The sequence below is a fragment of the Eleginops maclovinus genome, chromosome 22, assembly GCF_036324505.1.
Source record: "Eleginops maclovinus isolate JMC-PN-2008 ecotype Puerto Natales chromosome 22, JC_Emac_rtc_rv5, whole genome shotgun sequence".
NCBI classification, from domain to species: domain Eukaryota; kingdom Metazoa; phylum Chordata; class Actinopteri; order Perciformes; family Eleginopidae; genus Eleginops; species Eleginops maclovinus.
This window is the reverse complement of record NC_086370.1, coordinates 20,351,617-20,370,008: the sequence shown is the minus strand read 5'-3', so window position 1 is coordinate 20,370,008 and position 18,392 is coordinate 20,351,617. Positions and strand designations below refer to the sequence as shown.

At 41.3% G+C, this 18,392-nt stretch overlaps 1 pseudogene; it reads left to right on the top strand.

The window, feature by feature from the left end:
* Positions 1–1,969, top strand: part of LOC134859246 (contactin-associated protein-like 4) — a 50,589-nt pseudogene extending 48,620 nt beyond the window's left edge.
* The last annotated feature ends 16,423 nt before the right edge of the window (positions 1,970–18,392 follow it).

Below are 18,392 nucleotides of genomic sequence, written 5' to 3'. Positions count from 1 at the left end.
TTTAATTAATGTTTTTGTTTATTTTGGGGGGAGAAATGTAATTTATGTAACGAGTAAATGTTGAACGTAGGGTATTCAAAACCTCAATCAAAAATAAAAATACAATTCAGATGTTTTTGATTGTTGTGGAGACTGTAGTGTCAGTTTAAATAAAAGCCGTAGGTTTCCCTCTAAACATTGTGTATTTTTATTCCCAATCAATCAGCTGTGATTCAGAACATTATTTTTATGACTTAAAACAAGGTGTAAATTCCCGCTCAATCTTGTGCTGTTTCCTGCTCTTCTCAGGCGTGATCGCGGTGGTGATCTTTGTGACCGTGTCTGCGTTAGCCGTGACGGCCCGAGTCCTGTACAGGCGGAAAGGGACGTGTCAGAACCAGGAAGTGAAACCTGTGAAGCCCGAAGACAGCCTCCAGAGCGGCGTGCAGAGTGAGAACCAGAGAGAATATTTTATGTAGGAGGAGCGTTGACCCGCTGCTGACCCGGACAGACGGACAGATGCCTTGTCAAGCCTCAGTGCTTTACACACTGACACACACACACACTCATGTTCTTTCTCCTACTGTTGTTGTACTTTTGTAAAGACTGTAAATAGATGCACACAACAAAGTGTTTATAATATGTCAATACTGGCGGTGGAATTGTAAATATTTAATATATGGCGTGAAGCTTCAGAATAGTGACTTTATATAAATCGGTAGTGTTGAAATGATTAAAACAGAAACAGTTTTCGATGGTCTGAAAGCCAGAGCGGTTTTGTTGGTTTTAGGTGATTTAATTACAGTTGGTCGTCGGATATTTAAAGTTTGTGTTTTGCATTCTTTTTGCTAACTGTTTGAGCTGTGGCAAGACAAAACGTTTCCGTCCACATTGAACACTTTTCATTTTCTCAACGCGTTTCCTTTCCTTATCTTCATGAAGCTTAAAGAAGAACAACTTAAAACACATTCATTTTTCTTCCTTTAGATTCCTTTAGATTCCTTTAGATTCCTTTAGATTCCTTTAGATTCCTTTAGATTCCTTTTGATTCCTTTAGATTCCTTTTGCTTGTTTTTTATTCTTTCTGTGGCTTTCCTGTGCCTCCAGCCTACAGTTTAGATTTAAGTTAATTTAGGTGACTGTTGCTACTCAATATCACCCTGGGATTGACTAAACTGGGTTAGCTATTTGGACGCATGTAACATCTATTCGAGACCAGGTTTTTAGGTTTCAATATCGTTTATTTTCAAATAAAAACAGAGTGCACAGACATGCCGTTTGAAAATAAACGATAGTGAAACCTAAAAACCTCGTCGTCGACAGTAGGTTTTGAGAAGGAGGCAATTATTTTGGACTTTCTGTCTCCCAGTGTTACCTTAGGTGGCTAACAAAATTCCACCACTGACCCAAATACAACACAGAGATAATCTAGTAATTATTACAATCTAACGTGCAAAATATACACACATGAATCCTATGCTGAGAGGCAGACCCACAGCAGTCCTCAAGGCTTCTCTCTTCTGCTGCTGATGCGCTGGATCTTCTAAGCGCTCCATTTCCAGGTGCACCTCGTCATGCACCTCGCTGCAGCAACGCAGCACACCTGAGCAGACCTAAGAGATGTATACACAGACTGAAGACAATATCCCTTGCTCTCTTCTCAAATTTCCGCCCCTTGAAGGACATCTCATTTCTCCAAATGCACATTGGGGATCGAGAAGGCTCTATGGAGGAGCTACAACCGAGGATACACTGATGCATTTCCGGCAAACAAAAGAGACCAATGACAGCTCTGCAAACTGTTCCCATTGTGGTTACAAGTTCTTTAAGAGGATCAAATGTGCTTCAAAATGTCTACCCTTCACCGTTTGTTACTCACTAATGACATCCCCCCCTGGATATTAGGCTACTTTTTAATGTAACTGCTTTAAATGGACGCAATGTTTACAGTGAGAACAGCTGCTGAGGAGAGGAGAGGAGAAGAGGAGAGGAGAGGAGAGGAGAGGAGAGGCGAGGCGGGGCGGGGCGGGGCGGGGCGGGGCGGGGCGGGGCGAGGAGAGGAGAGGAGAGGAGAGGAGAGGAGAGGAGAGGAGAGGAGAGGAGAGGAGAGGAGAGGAGAGGAGAGGAGAGGCGAGGCGAGGCGAGGCGAGGCGAGGCGAGGCGAGGCGAGGCGAGGCGAGGCGAGGCGAGGCGAGGCGAGGCGAGCGTTTACTGAACGTCACTTTAAACTGTGTTGACGAATGAGTTTGTGGTTTAGTTCCTCTCCTGGAAACACATCGTAATGATCTGGAGGATGTTTGTGATGTCGGAGGGTTGGAGCGACTCGCTGTGAGATTTTAACTTGTACAGATATTTTAGTAAGAAATACAAATCTGTTCAGTGAAAAATAAAATGTGTGATCTTTTTTATGAGATGTGATAATCTTTTCTTTCGAGGAAAATAACAATCTACCTCTGGAGGGATCACAGGGATTTTAGTCTTTGCAGACCATTTACATGCACAGAAACCTATAACACGCGCTACAGGAAAAAGCAAACCCCAAAAAGTATGATAGGGCCTCTTTAATGAAACTCAATCACGGCTAATTAGCCTCCAAAAATGCACCTCTCTTGATGTTTGATACTTGAAAGCTTGCTCTTTTCTGCATGTGACTCTCCTGCTGGATATGTCTGTTTGAGGACGTAACTTGCTCGAGATGTCCGTCCAATTCGTGTCACAGGATCGCCTAGCCTCTTTCCAGCTGAAATGATGCAAACCTCCCACTGCCTGCTGTCATCACACACACACACACACACACACACACACACACACACACACACACACACACACACACACACACACACACACACACACACACACACACACACACACACACACACACACACACACACACACACACACACACACACACACACACACACACACACACACACTCACACTCGACTCTGGTGATCCAGGTGACAGCGTGGTTGTCAGCAGGTATTATTTACAAAGAGAGATTCTCTCACGCTTTAAATAACAGGTCATTGGGGAGAACAAGAAGAGGACGAGTTGTAATGACGCATGCTGCATCACCACACGGGAAAACAATTTAGACTCGAGAGGATCTCTACAGGTGTTCAAAGTGATGCGATGATAGGAGTATTGTGTTCCTCCCAACTAAACCTGAGTTATGTGATGCTGTGCTGCCATTAAACTGACTATTGTAAATTAGACATGAGGAAAAGTGACACCAAAAGTGTGAGCTTCTTAAGTTCAGACAAATTGTGATTAGTGTGATAATGAAAGGAGATAACGAACACTTAATGTAAGAGTTAAAAGATTGAAGTTCTGCAACTATTTCTGGCTGGGTTGTGGTTAACTTTCCTAGTTTCAGGGTTAAAACGTGGGCTGAATATTACTAGTTAACATCAATTGTTGGCATGCACTACCATTATTATTATACAAATAATAAATAATACAAATATTTTATACATTTTTCTCGCTGTGCACAATTCTGCATGACTTAAGACCCCAAGACCCGCTGTCAAACGTGTTTCTGTATTTAATGGTAATACATACAGCTAAACAGTCCAATAAAAAGACAGAAGTGACCAGACGCTATGATGGCAGACAGTTTTGTTTCGTGAAGCAGAGCTTGCTTTAGGAGAGATGTCTAAGGTTTTTGTGTAGTTGGTCACAACGGAGAGAAGCTTAAGATGCTGACTTCAACAACCACCTTACCTTTGAGAAGTATAGGGAGCACTCCGTTTCCAGGTGTGATGCCTCTGTGGGTGACATCATTGAGTGTTTCATCTGCAGGTCACTGATTGGATGGAACTCAGCTCACCTGGGCCTTGAGTGCTGAGCTACCTAAGCTCATGCAGTAGCTCTAGTCTCCCCTCTCACTCCTGGCTGCCTCAGCAGACTTTGGTTTGGTTTTGTTGTTTTACCCTTTTGCTTTGTTTGCAAAAACAAGTGTCCATTTAATAAAGGAGTGATGAGCAGAAGAGAAGAGCTTTCCAGATAATAAACCACCTTCTGCTGTTGGGTTAAAGATCCCCAGAGACCGCAGCACAAACAGCTCTTAAAAACACCTGATTATAGACTCAGTGTCTCAGTACCCATCACCATGTTTGGAGATGCGTCCAGAAAGTGGCATGATGTTAAAAGATGCTGTTGCAGGTGTTGTTGCTAAAGGCGCTGCGTTGTCAGGGATCAGCAGCACACAGGTCACAGGTCGGACTGCTCAAGCGAATCTCCAGCTGAGATAAATTTACTTGTGACAACTTACTCTCCACATGGCCCCAGAGTCACAGCAGTCGTTGCTGCTTTCTCACATCGTAGCTGTCATCCCTCGGGGTTTGGTCTTTCCTGCACAACTGTATTCAAAGCAGTGACGCTGTGGAAGTTCTCCCATCCTGTAACAGAGATCACAGCATGGCCGTCAGCATGCTGCTCCTCCTCCTCCTCCTCCTCCTCCTTAAAACGTTTATGACATTTTGAAATGATTTTTGAATGATTATGGTGTTACTAAAGAGGCCCTATTATACGTTTTGGGAGTTTCCTTTTCCTGTAGTGTGTTTTTTAGGTGAGTGAGTTTCTCTCCCACTACCTGAAATGCCTCGATTGGACTCCTTTGTTTACTTCCTTAACATAGTGACATCACTATGTAACACTCTGTTGGCTAGCGCTCCAACACATTGTACGTGATAGGCTAAGGGGCGGCACAACTTTAATTGGTTGACCAATCACAACTGAAGCGATCAGCTAACCAATCAGAGCAGACTGGGCTCTGGTTTCAGACAGAGGGTGGAAAGAGGAGCTGCAGCACAGGCAGTATGAGAAACTTTACAGCATGGAGACATGTCCCAGGAGAGACTCTAAATACAAATATGATCCTGAAATATGTGTTATTTAAATATATACCGATATAAAAAGCACCTCTGCCCAAGATTTATTTACAAAATCACAAAACCACCACATTGTTGTACTGTAACACCGCAGTCATCCCAACTCAGGTGTTTTACACATCACATCTTTGGTCATGCACATATTCATTTAACACAGATGGTGGGGGGGTAAAGATTGACAGCTCTGCTTCCAGCTCAATCACAATCACCACCCACACGTTGCTTTTCGCTCTGCATGTAATCAGTGATGTGATGGATGAAATCACACCTCTCGATCCATATTTATAGCCGTGCATGAGCGAGGCTGAGCTAAAGGTCCGCTCCTCTGCTGCGTGATCATTCAGTCTCTGGGGCTGTGATACATGAGTCAGGCTGTGTTTCTGGCTCAAGGTCGGAGCCAAGTGTCCAGAGAGCCAAGCCACTGATGGATTACTTTTCACAGATCCCTGAACTCTGCAGGACAGTGACAGATTTCAGCCAATCAAGAAAGAGAGTGTTTAGTCACACCTCTGAGCGCCTGAAGGAAAAATGGCCTCAGATTTTCTGTGTGTGATGCGGACCGTCGTGACCCTGTAAGCTACTCCCTCTGAAACAACACGGCTGTAGACAGAAAAAAGTCAGCCTGCCTGCCATTATCAACCCCCCTCGTCTTTTCCTCCTGTGCTGTATTATTATATCCAGTTTAATCACCACTAGTGGAAGAAGTACTTGACACTTGACTTGAGTAAAAGTAGTAAAACTAAATGGTAATGTTCTCTATTAACAGTACAATTTATGTTTAATTGAATATGCCATTCCTTGCAGTTTTTGTAAATGATATCCTACGTTTAAATTGTAATTTGGTCCTCAAACGGTTTTTTAGTTTACAGATTTTTATCTTAAGGATCAACTTCTGCTCAGTTCTGTTTTATTTTCTATTTTGAGATGTTTCTATTCGATAATTGTTTGTTTTCTAGTCTTTTTAATTTCCAGTTATATGCAGTGCCTGGTTTTTTTATGCTGCTGTAATGGGAAAGAATCTCAATTAGTGATCACTAAATAGATCTTAAAATCATGCATCCAATATCTTACTGAAGCAAAAGTATTGGCATCAAAACACTTTGTAATTACTTTGTATACTGATGCTGGATATCTTAACCTATATTTACATGACAATATTTAATATGTGTACTTGCTAAACATTTGATTTTGAAAAGATTTTAGAAATAGCAGTAAAATGTGTTAAAAATAACCAACGTAATTTCAGTATAATATCCTGAAATCTTAAAGAAAAGTACTCAAAAAACTTCAGGAAATATCCAAACAATTTCTCAAAAATATCTTAAATGTTGTCGTGAATGTTTACAGATAATAGGAAATGATAAGAAAGGTATCTGAAAAATATCCAGAATGTTTACACACTTTTCCTGTGGTGTCACATACTACGCTTGAAGTGTGTGTGTGTGTGTGTGTGTGTGTGTGTGTGTGTGTGTGTGTGTGTGTGTGTGTGTGTGTGTGTGTGTGTGTGTGTGTGTGTGTGTGTGTGTGTGTGTGTGTGTGTGTGTGTGCACGCCATTATTTCAGTTTCCTCACTGAACAGTTATTACTCGGAGGAGGTTCTGTTTTCTGTCCAAAACTGAGTCCCCATTGTCTCTGTTTGTTTATTTGTTTGTTTGTTTGTTTGTCTGTTTGTTGGCAGCAGCACATCTCAAAAGTGCAGCCAATTTAATTAGGTTTTTGGGAGGGTTCAGGTTTGGGTCAAGAAACAACACTGTGTTTGTTTTGGTCTCTGTCTTTGGTGAATTTCCTCTCTCTTCCTCTCGGTTTTGTGAGCTACTGTGAGATTTCATATAGATATGGATGCAGATCGAACATATAAGAAGGTTGTGCACACCTACAAGATGTCCAGAGCATCTTCCAGTGAACCATTATGCAGACGAGCTCTTTTTGAGTGCAAAGGAAAACGGATCAGGTAAAATTAGCTTGCTTTCTTAAGTTTTGTTCCAAAATAGCATGAGGTATATTCATTTGCATTCATGCTTGGCAACGAGGAGAAACTAATATAAACGCTGGATTCCCCTTGGATTTGTTACACAGCTGATTGCTCTGATCCCCTTTTTAATTAGCTTTTAATTACCACGGTAAACTGCACTCAACAGGAAACATAACTGAGTCTATCATTCCAGGTGAAAAACTGAAAAGGAGGTATGAGTGTGCAGGCAGCTAGCTCAGAGTCTTTTTCCTTCAATGCATTTCTGATGTATTTTGATGCATGCACATATTTTCTCTGCGCTAATTGGATATAAAGGAATGTAACTGATGGTGTTAAATGCATCTCTGGTCTTCTTTCTCTTCCACGGATCTCCGTCTGTTTCCATTTTAGCTCTTGTAAAGACATCACCGAGTTAAAACCGCAGCATCCCATTAATCAGCAGACTGTGGGGGGGGCAGATTAGTCTGGTGTTAGGGAGGCTCTGGGGACACAGACTGTGTGAAGCATGTTTACAGTATAAGCAGAGGTGGAAGAAGTACTGAGATCTTGTACTATCTTGTAAAAGTAGAAGTACCAGAGTGTAGAAATACTGAACAAGTAAAAGTCCTGCAAAATTCAAAATGTTACACAAGTCCAAATGTATTGGTTTCTGATTCGGCCTACACCCTTTCATCAAGTTTAACGACAGTCAGGCCAGTAGTATGTCGGTCATCCTGCTGTCCAACGATCACAAACAAAACCAAAAATTAGAAATCAGAATCAGGTTTATTGCCAAGTAGGTTTACACATACAAGGAATATGCTGTGGTGTGTAATGGTGATTTTATAAACACACTTAGAGGAGATCAATTGTAGGAAAAGGACCACACTACAAAAACCAAATCAATAATGCAACTATTTTGAAACGATGTTATCATTAAAATATAGAGAAATATTTACACTGGATATGGAAAGCTGTGTGTTATAAAGGTAGCTTTGTATACAATAAGCAGACTTATGTGCAGGTTATTAATCACAATATTCAAATGATTTGTTCAAATAATAACAAGACTTTTTTAGAAGGACAAACTTGTTCAAGGGAGGCTGAAGAATGAATGAAGACAGAAAAAGAGACACGATTTACAAATGTCCTCAAGTCCTGTAGACATCAGACACCTCATGAAGAGCCGGGGTTGACACTGCAGGATATATTTCTCCTTTTCATGATTTCAGAAGAAAGGGATCTGTGATGAGGAGGAATCTCAGACAGCCGTGAAGGAGAGAGAGGAAGAGTTTGTTTGTTCTTCCTCTCCTTTGTCTACCTTGACGACTCTGATCTCTCCGTCGCTGCCTGTCTCCTCTTCCTCTCTTCATCCTCACTTTCTCGTTGTTTTCATTTCAGCGCGGAGAGATTCCCCGCCGCTGATTCCCCTTTAGATTACTTGCAGCTGAGGACATGCTGCAAATCCTTGTTTATTGTCCAGAGTGTGTTTATTTACCGACATGCTGCTTCCTTCTCCTCATCGCTCTTTGATCTACAACAATATTCAATCTGTAATCTCTCTCCTCCATGTGTTATCCCTAAAACCCAGTGAGTGTGTGTTTTGTGCTATCAAATTAAACTTTGATTTGATAAAGCATTAAGCTAATTTATTTTCCTTTCTGTCTAGGTTTCAGACTAAACCATTGTATAATATACCAATGTGGTTGTGTTTCCTAAAGTTTGCTAAAAACTGGTTTATGCCTCGGCAGACCAGAGCAAAGGTCACAATATTGTCTTAATCAGTAAAAACAACATCAAACAAACATGCATATTTAAGATGTTCGCAAAAGGAGACGCATCAAAATCAGTTCTTCCTTTCCTCCAGAAGGTGGAAGCATTTGATCATTTAACTGTAATCTTCAGTTTTAACTTGAAACGTAAGGGTAGAACAATCACTAGCAATGTCCTCATATCAGACATTTCCACTCACGCTTGTTGATGGCTTATGGTTGTAAATGTAACTGTATATTCACAGAAGCAACTGTGTATCCCGAAAGTGATTTACAGTAAACAAGGTTGTGTTTTATTTGTTATTTCAATCAGTCTGATTAAAAGAAACCTTGGTTGTCTTTTATTCACACACTCTTGTCTGCACTGCCAACCAGTCATTTCCTATCCAGAGAACTCTCACAGACCAGACTTCTCTTGCCATTTAACAATCAAATCCTTAAAATAGATCACTGATTCTTGAGATTCGGGACAAAACTACTTTTGAAAAGTAAAAAAAAATCATTTACATTACAGTCATTTTAATTGGATATCTTTATAAACATGGGTGTTAACGATCATGCCATGAAAAGGAACAGGTTTTTTATTGAACCACTTTTCATAAAAAATACTTTTACTTACTTAGTAACTTGACAATTGCCAACTCCGTCTGACACATGAACATATGTTAGTTTGATCAATTCAAAAACACTGAAACATCTTTAAGCATGTAGAACTGGTGTGCCTCAGCAAAGTTCAGTGATACATGCACATTGCATAGACTTTCAATATTATTTTTCATTGTTTTGGAACAAGCCATTTCAAATTATCTTCATTTAGTTTACTCATTTTTTAATTTTAACCATATAAAATCAGTGGCTTTGCACAAACAAGACACTAATGCATGGAGTTTTAATATATGAACACTCAATAGAACAAAAGCCAAAAGAATTTCTTTAAAAAAGGAAAAACCTTCATCTTACGATGTTGACACACAACTGACGGTGTTGACACACAACTGACGGTGTTGACACACAACTGACGGTGTTGACACACTACTGACGGTGTTGACACATTACTGACGATGTTGACACACTACTGAGGTGTTGACACACAACTGACGGTGTTGACACACAACTGACGGTGTTGACACATTACTGACGGTGTTGACACATTACTGACGGTGTTGACACACTACTGACGGTGTTGACACATTACTGACGGTGTTGACACACTACTGAGGTGTTGACACACAACTGACGGTGTTGACACACAACTGATGGTGTTGACACACTACTGACGGTGTTGACACACTACTGACGGTGTTGACACACTACTGACGGTGTTGACACACAACTGACGGTGTTGACACACAACTGACGGTGTTGACACACAACTGACGGTGTTGACACATTACTGACGGTGTTGACACATTACTGACGGTGTTGACACACAACTGCCGGTGTTGACACATTACTGACGGTGTTGACACATTACTGACGGTGTTGACACATTACTGATGGTGTTGACACATTACTGACGGTGTTGACACATTACTGATGGTGTTGACACATTACTGACGGTGTTGACACACAACTGACGGTGTTGACACATTACTGACGGTGTTGACACATTACTGACGGTGTTGACACATTACTGATGGTGTTGACACACTACTGACGGTGTTGACACATTACTGACGGTGTTGACACATTACTGATGGTGTTGACACACTACTGACGGTGTTGACACATTACTGACGGTGATGACACATTACTGACGGTGATGACACATTACTGACGGTGATGACACATTACTGACGGTGATGACACACTACTGACGGTGTTGACACATTACTGACGGTGATGACACACTACTGACGGTGATGACACATTACTGACGGTGATGACTAACTAATGGAAAATTAAACTTCTTAAAGATATTTCTCTACTTTTGACATGAAAAGGGTAGAGAGTATCAAGGGAAAGAATGTCAAGCTTAAGAACACCTGGTGACAGGATGTTTAAGGCACACATGAAAAGGTCAAAATGTGAAACATCTTTAAGCATGTAGAACTGGTGTGCCTCAGCAAAGTTCAGTGATACATGTACATTGCATAGACTTTCAATATTATTTTTCATTGTTTTGGAACAAGCCATTTCAAATTATCTTCATTTAGTTTACTCATTTTTTAATTTTAACCATATAAAATCAGTGGCTTTGCACAAACAAGACACTAATGCATGGAGTTTTAATATATGAACACTCAATAGAACAAAAGCCAAAAGAATTTCTTTAAAAAAGGAAAAACCTTCATCTTACGGTGTTGACACATTACTGACGGTGTTGACACACAGCTGACGGTGTTGACACACAACTGACGATGTTGACACACAACTGACGGTGTTGACACACTACTGACGGTGTTGACACATTACTGACGATGTTGACACACTACTGAGGTGTTGACACACAACTGACGGTGTTGACACACAACTGACGGTGTTGACACACTACTGACGGTGTTGACACATTACTGACGGTGTTGACACACTACTGACGGTGTTGACACATTACTGACGGTGTTGACACATTACTGACGGTGTTGACACATTACTGATGGTGTTGACACATTACTGATGGTGTTGACACATTACTGACGGTGATGACACATTACTGACGGTGTTGACACATTACTGACGGTGTTGACACATTACTGATGGTGTTGACACATTACTGACGGTGTTGACACACTACTGACGGTGTTGACACATTACTGACGGTGTTGACACATTACTGACGGTGTTGACACATTACTGATGGTGTTGACACATTACTGATGGTGTTGACACATTACTGACGGTGATGACACATTACTGACGGTGTTGACACATTACTGACGGTGATGACACATTACTGATGGTGTTGACACATTACTGACGGTGTTGACACATTACTGATGGTGTTCACACATTACTGACGGTGATGACACATTACTGACGGTGATGACACATTACTGACGGTGATGACTAACTAATGGAAAATTAAACTTCTTAAAGATATCTCTCTACTTTTGACATGAAAAGGGTAGAGAGTATCAAGGGAAAGAATGTCAAGCTTAAGAACACCTGGTGACAGGATGTTTAAGGCACACATGAAAAGGTCAAAATGTTCCTGGTCTCAAAAGAGAAAACAAATGTAGACCATCTGGAGGTCCTCTATAGCTGATCTATACAGTATTTTAACTAAACTGTATATCTAACTGAACTGAGGACACAATATGACACAATTCTCCTCATACAGATGAAGTAACTCTGAAAGACTCCCACTATGCATGTTCAGTTTCATGTTGAAGTGGATCCCACTGGCTGTTTGGTCTTGAACTCGCTCCCACTGCCGCCAGTGAACACTGATTCCACTTATTTCTGGAGCCAGAGCTGTATGCTTGGTTTTGCACCGTAAGCAATTGCGAAGAAGGCAGGCCTCATTTGCTGGAGTGCAACAAACTAAGTGAAAACTATCCTCCAGTTTGTTTGATTTTAGTACACCCGATGACCTTAGAACCTGAAGCATCGAGTCTGCATTTTCATGATGACGACACAGACAAGTACTTCTGTCAGATGCCTTCGGTGCTGTAAGATAGTAGGGCCGCAGAGCACAGAAGGAGGAGTAACTCAGCCTCACGCTCGGGTTCTTCTTGAGAAAGTCACTATGGAGGTTCAGCATTGAGTCTGTTAAAATCATCCGTTGATGTTTCATCTTGTTCCTTGTGATGGTGTCTGTCTTATCAGTTGTCATGCGAGATGAGTTTACAATGAACTCCTTATCAGTATGGCTGATACGTTGGAGATATGTTGCCGCCTTCTTTGTTGTCTGTTTTTTGTCATTCATTAACTTGTAGCTAACACCAAACTGGCGAACCCTATGAAGAAGCCGATACTTCTTTAAAACCTTGCCTGATAATGCCAGTTGTGGGTGACCAGATTTAGCAATGGCACGTCTCCGTGCCACAGGCGTTGTTTTATTCATTTTCAGCTCTCGGCAGAGAACATTGTGGAAAAGAAGAGATTTCCTAATGTTAGGGTTCCTAAGTTGGCTTCCTGCTATCATCCTGTCTGTTGCTGTTCGTGGAGAATCTACTATCAATTTATCACTTCGTTTGTCATTTGATTTGTCAATTTGAGCCTTTTTCTTTATCCGCCATTTCTGTTTTTTTAGCCTGTTTCTCTCTTTTGTCAATTTCCCAATCTTTTCTTTCAATGCTTTCACCTCCGTCGAGTGCCGTTTTCTGGTTTTTCTCCTCTCCCTCATGGCTCCAACAGTATGCCTGCTGGTAGTTGGCTCCTCATTCTGCTCTGGACTATCTGGTGGGGTATCTATTTCCTGCATAGCTCTGGACCTCCTAGACTTTCTCTGTGCTTTCCTCCAATATTTTCTGCGATGACGCTTTTCTCTTGGTCCTAATTGTCCTACTTGTTTGACAGTTTTCTTTAGGACCCTCTCTTTCCACCTTTCTCTCTCCTTCTCTAAATTCTCCCTTCTGCTCTCTGGGTTGCTGTTTAACCTTTCTCTCCTTTTTCTCTGGTATTCTCTGTTTCTTTTCCTTTGATCTTCAACTGATAGTTTTTTTCTAGCCATGTTTGCCTACGGTACAGATAAAAGCATGCATTTTAGCAGCAATTTGGCATTTTAGATATTTTCAGTCAATTAACATGTAGTTATTAGATCCTAATCAAGTTATGCAGTTATTTTGCATTACTTTATTATAAGGACTATTTGAATAACTTGAGTATTTAGAGCACTTTTCAACTCCGTCAGCTTACATGTCAACACCGTCAGACAAAATATCTGACGGAGTTGACCAAACTACATGTTTTTTCAATCTAATCATGTCTAGTACATGGTAGCCTTTTTGATTTCCCTCAGCTGCCGACTGCCACTACAAACTAAACTAAAATACTAACTTCTATTTCAAAATTCTTGATTGAAATAATCCCTAATTTGAAGACAGTGTTGACACATAAAAGCTGTGACCACAGGGATTTCAACTTGTTTTCTGAACATTTAACAAAAATTGTAAACTTACGGGACCATGTGGTGTACTGCTGCATCCATCAAGAGAAAGAAGTCAAAAAGGGGGTCCTCAGGGTTATAGCTGACCAAGATATGCCTGATTTATTTCAAATTTGAAAAAAATCTGATGGAGTTGACATGAAGTGAGGACACTACACACACACACACACACACACACACACACACACACACACACACACACACACGTACTCTGCAGTTAACAGTCTGGATATGAAGACACTTTTGTTACTTTTACAAATAAGCATCCTTTCAGTCCTCACTCGAGGTTAATCAAGTTTTGATGTTTTTATGATTGCCCGTGTCGCAGTAAATCCCATTGGTTCAGTCTGGGTGTTGCCTTATCTGACAATGACTGTGAAAATGTTACACAGTCAGCTTCATGCCACTGCTTGAGGAAGTATGTGCCAGTTGCCGACATCAATGACTTTCATCCAATACTTACATGAAAGTTAATGATATCAGGGAGTGGTACATTCCTGCACACACACACACACACACACACACACACACACACACACACACACACACACACACACACACACACACACACACACACACACACACACACACACACACACACACACGTATAATCCTGAATACACTGGTATATCAAAAGAAGGGCTGCAACTAACACTTATTTTCCTTTTCAATCTAAACACTGACCGTTTTCAGCATCAAAACCAAAGGGGTTTGATTTTATGTACCTTTTATTTCAATGTGACACCGCCATGAGGTTTTCCATTTGTGCTTTTCAGTGAGATGTCTCAACAGCTATCAGACGTGTTGCCTGGAAATGTGATACCAACATTGATACTGTAGCCCCAAGACCGCTATAACCGCCATTCTAATTGAGTGGGTCTTTCCTGTAATGAAAACAATCACAGTCTGAAATACAGCAGATCAATTCAGATCACATTTTGTTGATCCATTAAGGGAGAATATTCAACCGTTCCATTAGCAGCGAAACAAACAGACCATAAGAGTTAGTGTACAATAACTTATCATTCATTGTATATCTTAATGTTACACTGAAGAACATAAATGTAATCGAGAGGCGTTAAGGCAGGGTAGATATCTGAGATAAGTATCGAGTGTATTGTCACTATTTGACTTTTTAATGTGTGATTTTATAAAGGTGCACGTGATACCAACCTTTCGTTGAATTTCGCCAGCCGTCTTCTCTGCACTAAGGCACAGCTTTCACGCTTCCAGGGATGATATCGTTGATGGAGACATGTGGTGTGCACGGAGGGGAGGGGCTGTGTGTGTGCAGGCTATGTGAGAGAGACGCGTGACTGACAGAGAGACGGAGGGAGAGCAGGGAAAGGAAATGCAGCTTAACGAATACGATGCGTAAGCAATGTGTGGCAGCCGGTGATGAATCTGTGGCGCACCGCCACGAATTAGTCTATGTGTGGGAAACACTGTAAGCAGTATAAAAACAGCTTCATCCCAGCAGCTATTGCACAAATTAATAAATCATAGCATCATAGGAGCATCAGACAAATGCTTATTTTTCTATTTATTTATGAATTTTGAAGGTCCATGCATGACTATGTTTTTGGATGTTTCTAGATTTGACGGCGCAGGGCGTACTTGTAGTTTTATCAGTCCTTTTATTAGAGATGTGTCTGTTGTCTGTGTTTGTTTTTACAGTGTCAGGATGGATCTCTTGTCTTTTTATTTGCAAAACAAATCTACCTACGGGTACAAATAAATAACCTGAACCTGATAGAAATGTTAACGGTCATTGGCGATTACATCCCGATCCTGATATCGTATATCTTACAGAGGAAATGCAGCTGTGAGCATAAAGGAAAACCCCCAGGGTCTAGACCAGGAGTGTCCAAACTACGGCTCTTTGTCCGTTTTGAATTGGCACTCAGGAAATTCTAAAAGTAAAATGGAATATGACTTAAACTTGGGCTTCTTAAGTTTATATGTATTGCACAGCATTCATGTGTTAATAAGCCCTCTTTTCACATACATTCATTCAATTAAAGTTGAGAACATTTTCTGACAGATCTTTGTCAGCCCAATAACCTATTTGCATAACAAGCTTTAGATAGACCTTTCATAGCTCCTCTTATTATAACCAATCTGAGGCTTTTGTGTTCAAAGCATCAGCTACCCCTGCATGGGTTTCCAAAACCTTTGTGACAGAGGGGAAATGCTGGATGAAAAAGGCCAGTTTTGCGCTGAACGCGTTAACAGCACTGATCATGTTGCAGACGTCTTTCTCTTTACCTTGCAACTAAGGATGCACCGAAAATTCGGCCACCGAAAATTTTCGGCCGAAAATGGCCCAAAAGTGCATTTTCTGTTTTCGGCCGAAACACTTTTGTCACCGAAACAACAAGGCCGAAACAGAACGTTGTGATGATGACGCAAGCAAAAAAACGCGAACAGCACTCGGGCCAACATGTCTGCGGTGTGGAAGCAATTCACTGTGTCTGAAACAGAACAACGAATAGCAATTTGCAATACGTGTAAAGCCGAAATTTCTAGAGGGGGTATATCTGCAAAGAGTTTTTCCACGTCGGGTTTAATTCATCATCTTAAATCAAAACATCCCGATCGCTATTCTGAATTTGAGAAAAACGCGGCACAGAAAAGGAAAGCCATTCCGAGCACACCGACTCCGTCTGTGGCAGACGTTTTTGAAAAGGCCAAAAAGTTTCCCAGTGATGGTGCCAAGGCTAAGGGCATTACACAAAAAATGATGGAATTCATTGCCTTAGATGATCAGCCGTTCTCTGTTGTAGAGGACGTGGGATTTCGTAGGCTGATAGAGCACATTGAGCCCCGTTATGCCATACCGAGCAGACGACATTTCTCAGACGTATGTTTACCTGAGCTGTTCAATGTTGTTGCAACTCACGTCCATGAGCTTATGGCATCTGATATTTCAGCAATCAGTTTCACGACCGATATATGGAGCTCAGACGTCAGCATCACGAGTATGCTCAGTCTAACTGCACAGTGGATCGACACAGATTTCAAGCTGCAAAAGATTCTGCTTAATTCACAAGAGTTTCGATGCACTTGACTTAAATGCACTTTGTTTTTTTATGAGAGAACATATTTAATTTTACAATATTTCAGCAGGCCAGTCAGTTTACAGGCCTGTACATTATTATTTCATGTAGGCTACACATGTGTGGTCAAGTTAAACATTTCATTTTATTTTATATTGTGCATAATGTCAGTTCTAAATAAATATTTTCATAATTTCGTGATTTATTTATTCTTTGAATTGCAACGCCTTGATTTTTAGTAAGGTTAGCACACAGTCATAGCCATAAATGCAATGGTACTAATAATTGGAATAATAATTTATTTCGGTGTTTCGGTTTTCGGCCTTGGTTTCCTCATTTTCGGTTTTCGGTTTCGGCCAAGAATTTTCATTTCGGTGCATCCCTACTTGCAACTGTATGTTCAGGTTATTCATTTTCTCAGTTACATCTGTCAAAAACGCAAGATCAAGGACCCACACTGCATCAGATAACAAGGTGGTGTCCTCCCCCCTCTCTTCCAAGAAAATCTTGATTTCACCCAGCAAGGAAAAGAAACGTTGCAGTACTTTACCCTTACTGAGCCATCTGATGTCAGTGTGGAGCAGGAGATCTCCATAGGCCACAGTGCATTCCTCCAGGAATTGCTTGAAGGTCCTGTGTTGCTTAGCCTTTGCTCTGATGGAGTTGATAATCTTGACAACCGGCTCCATGACATGTTCAAATCCCATGACCTTCGCGCATAAAGCCTGTTGGTGAATTATGCAATGGTAGGCCAGAAATGGCGGGAACTCCGGGTCTGCTTTGCATCGGGCAATAAATCCTGAGTGACGACCTGTCATCGCTGCTGCTCCGTCAGTGGTTATTGACACCAGCTTTTCAATAGGGATCTTCTGTTCCGTGAAGTAGTTCTTCACAGCATTGTAAATATCGACTCCCCTTGTTGTAGTTTTCAATGAAAGTAAAGTCAAAAACTCTTCATGTGCAGTGAAATCATCAAAAACCATGCGGATGAAAACAGCCAGCTGGGCTGTATCGCTCGCGTCAACAGATTCATCCAGCTGAATAGAAAACCATTTACACCTGTTAATGCCAGTTTCCAACTGTCTTCCCGCATCCACAGCCAGTGCAGACACTCTCCTTGCCATTGTATTTGCACCAAGTTGTACATCAGCAAAAGCAGACAATATTTCTGTCTTACATTTATGGCCCTTGAATAACGTTTCAGCCACCGCGGTCATGGCCTCCTTTACAACACTGCCATCAGTGAAGGCCTTTTTGCGTTTTGTCAGGATGTGCGCCACTTTAAACGAAGCCTCCGTACAAGCAGTAGCCTTCTGTGCTGGTCTGGTAAAAACAGACTGCTGTCGTTGTAGCTGTATTTTCAGGTCCTTTATCTTTTCTTTACGTAGATTGCTACCAGCGGGAAAGTTCTGTGAGAAGGTGATGTGGACTGTGGTGAAATGGCGCTCCACATTGCATTTTTTACCGACCGCCACGCTTACTCCACAGATCAAACAAACACACTTGTCCTTTACACTTGTGAAACAAAAGTCTATTTCCCAATTCTCGTGAAAAAAGTATGTTTTCCGCCTCTTGTTGCATTCAGCGGCCATGGTCAAGCTAATGCCCGTTCGGTGTTTGCCGCGTTTACATCGGAGGTCGGAGGTCGGAACTGGGAGTGACGTCACATTCGAGGTCGGAAAGTCGGAA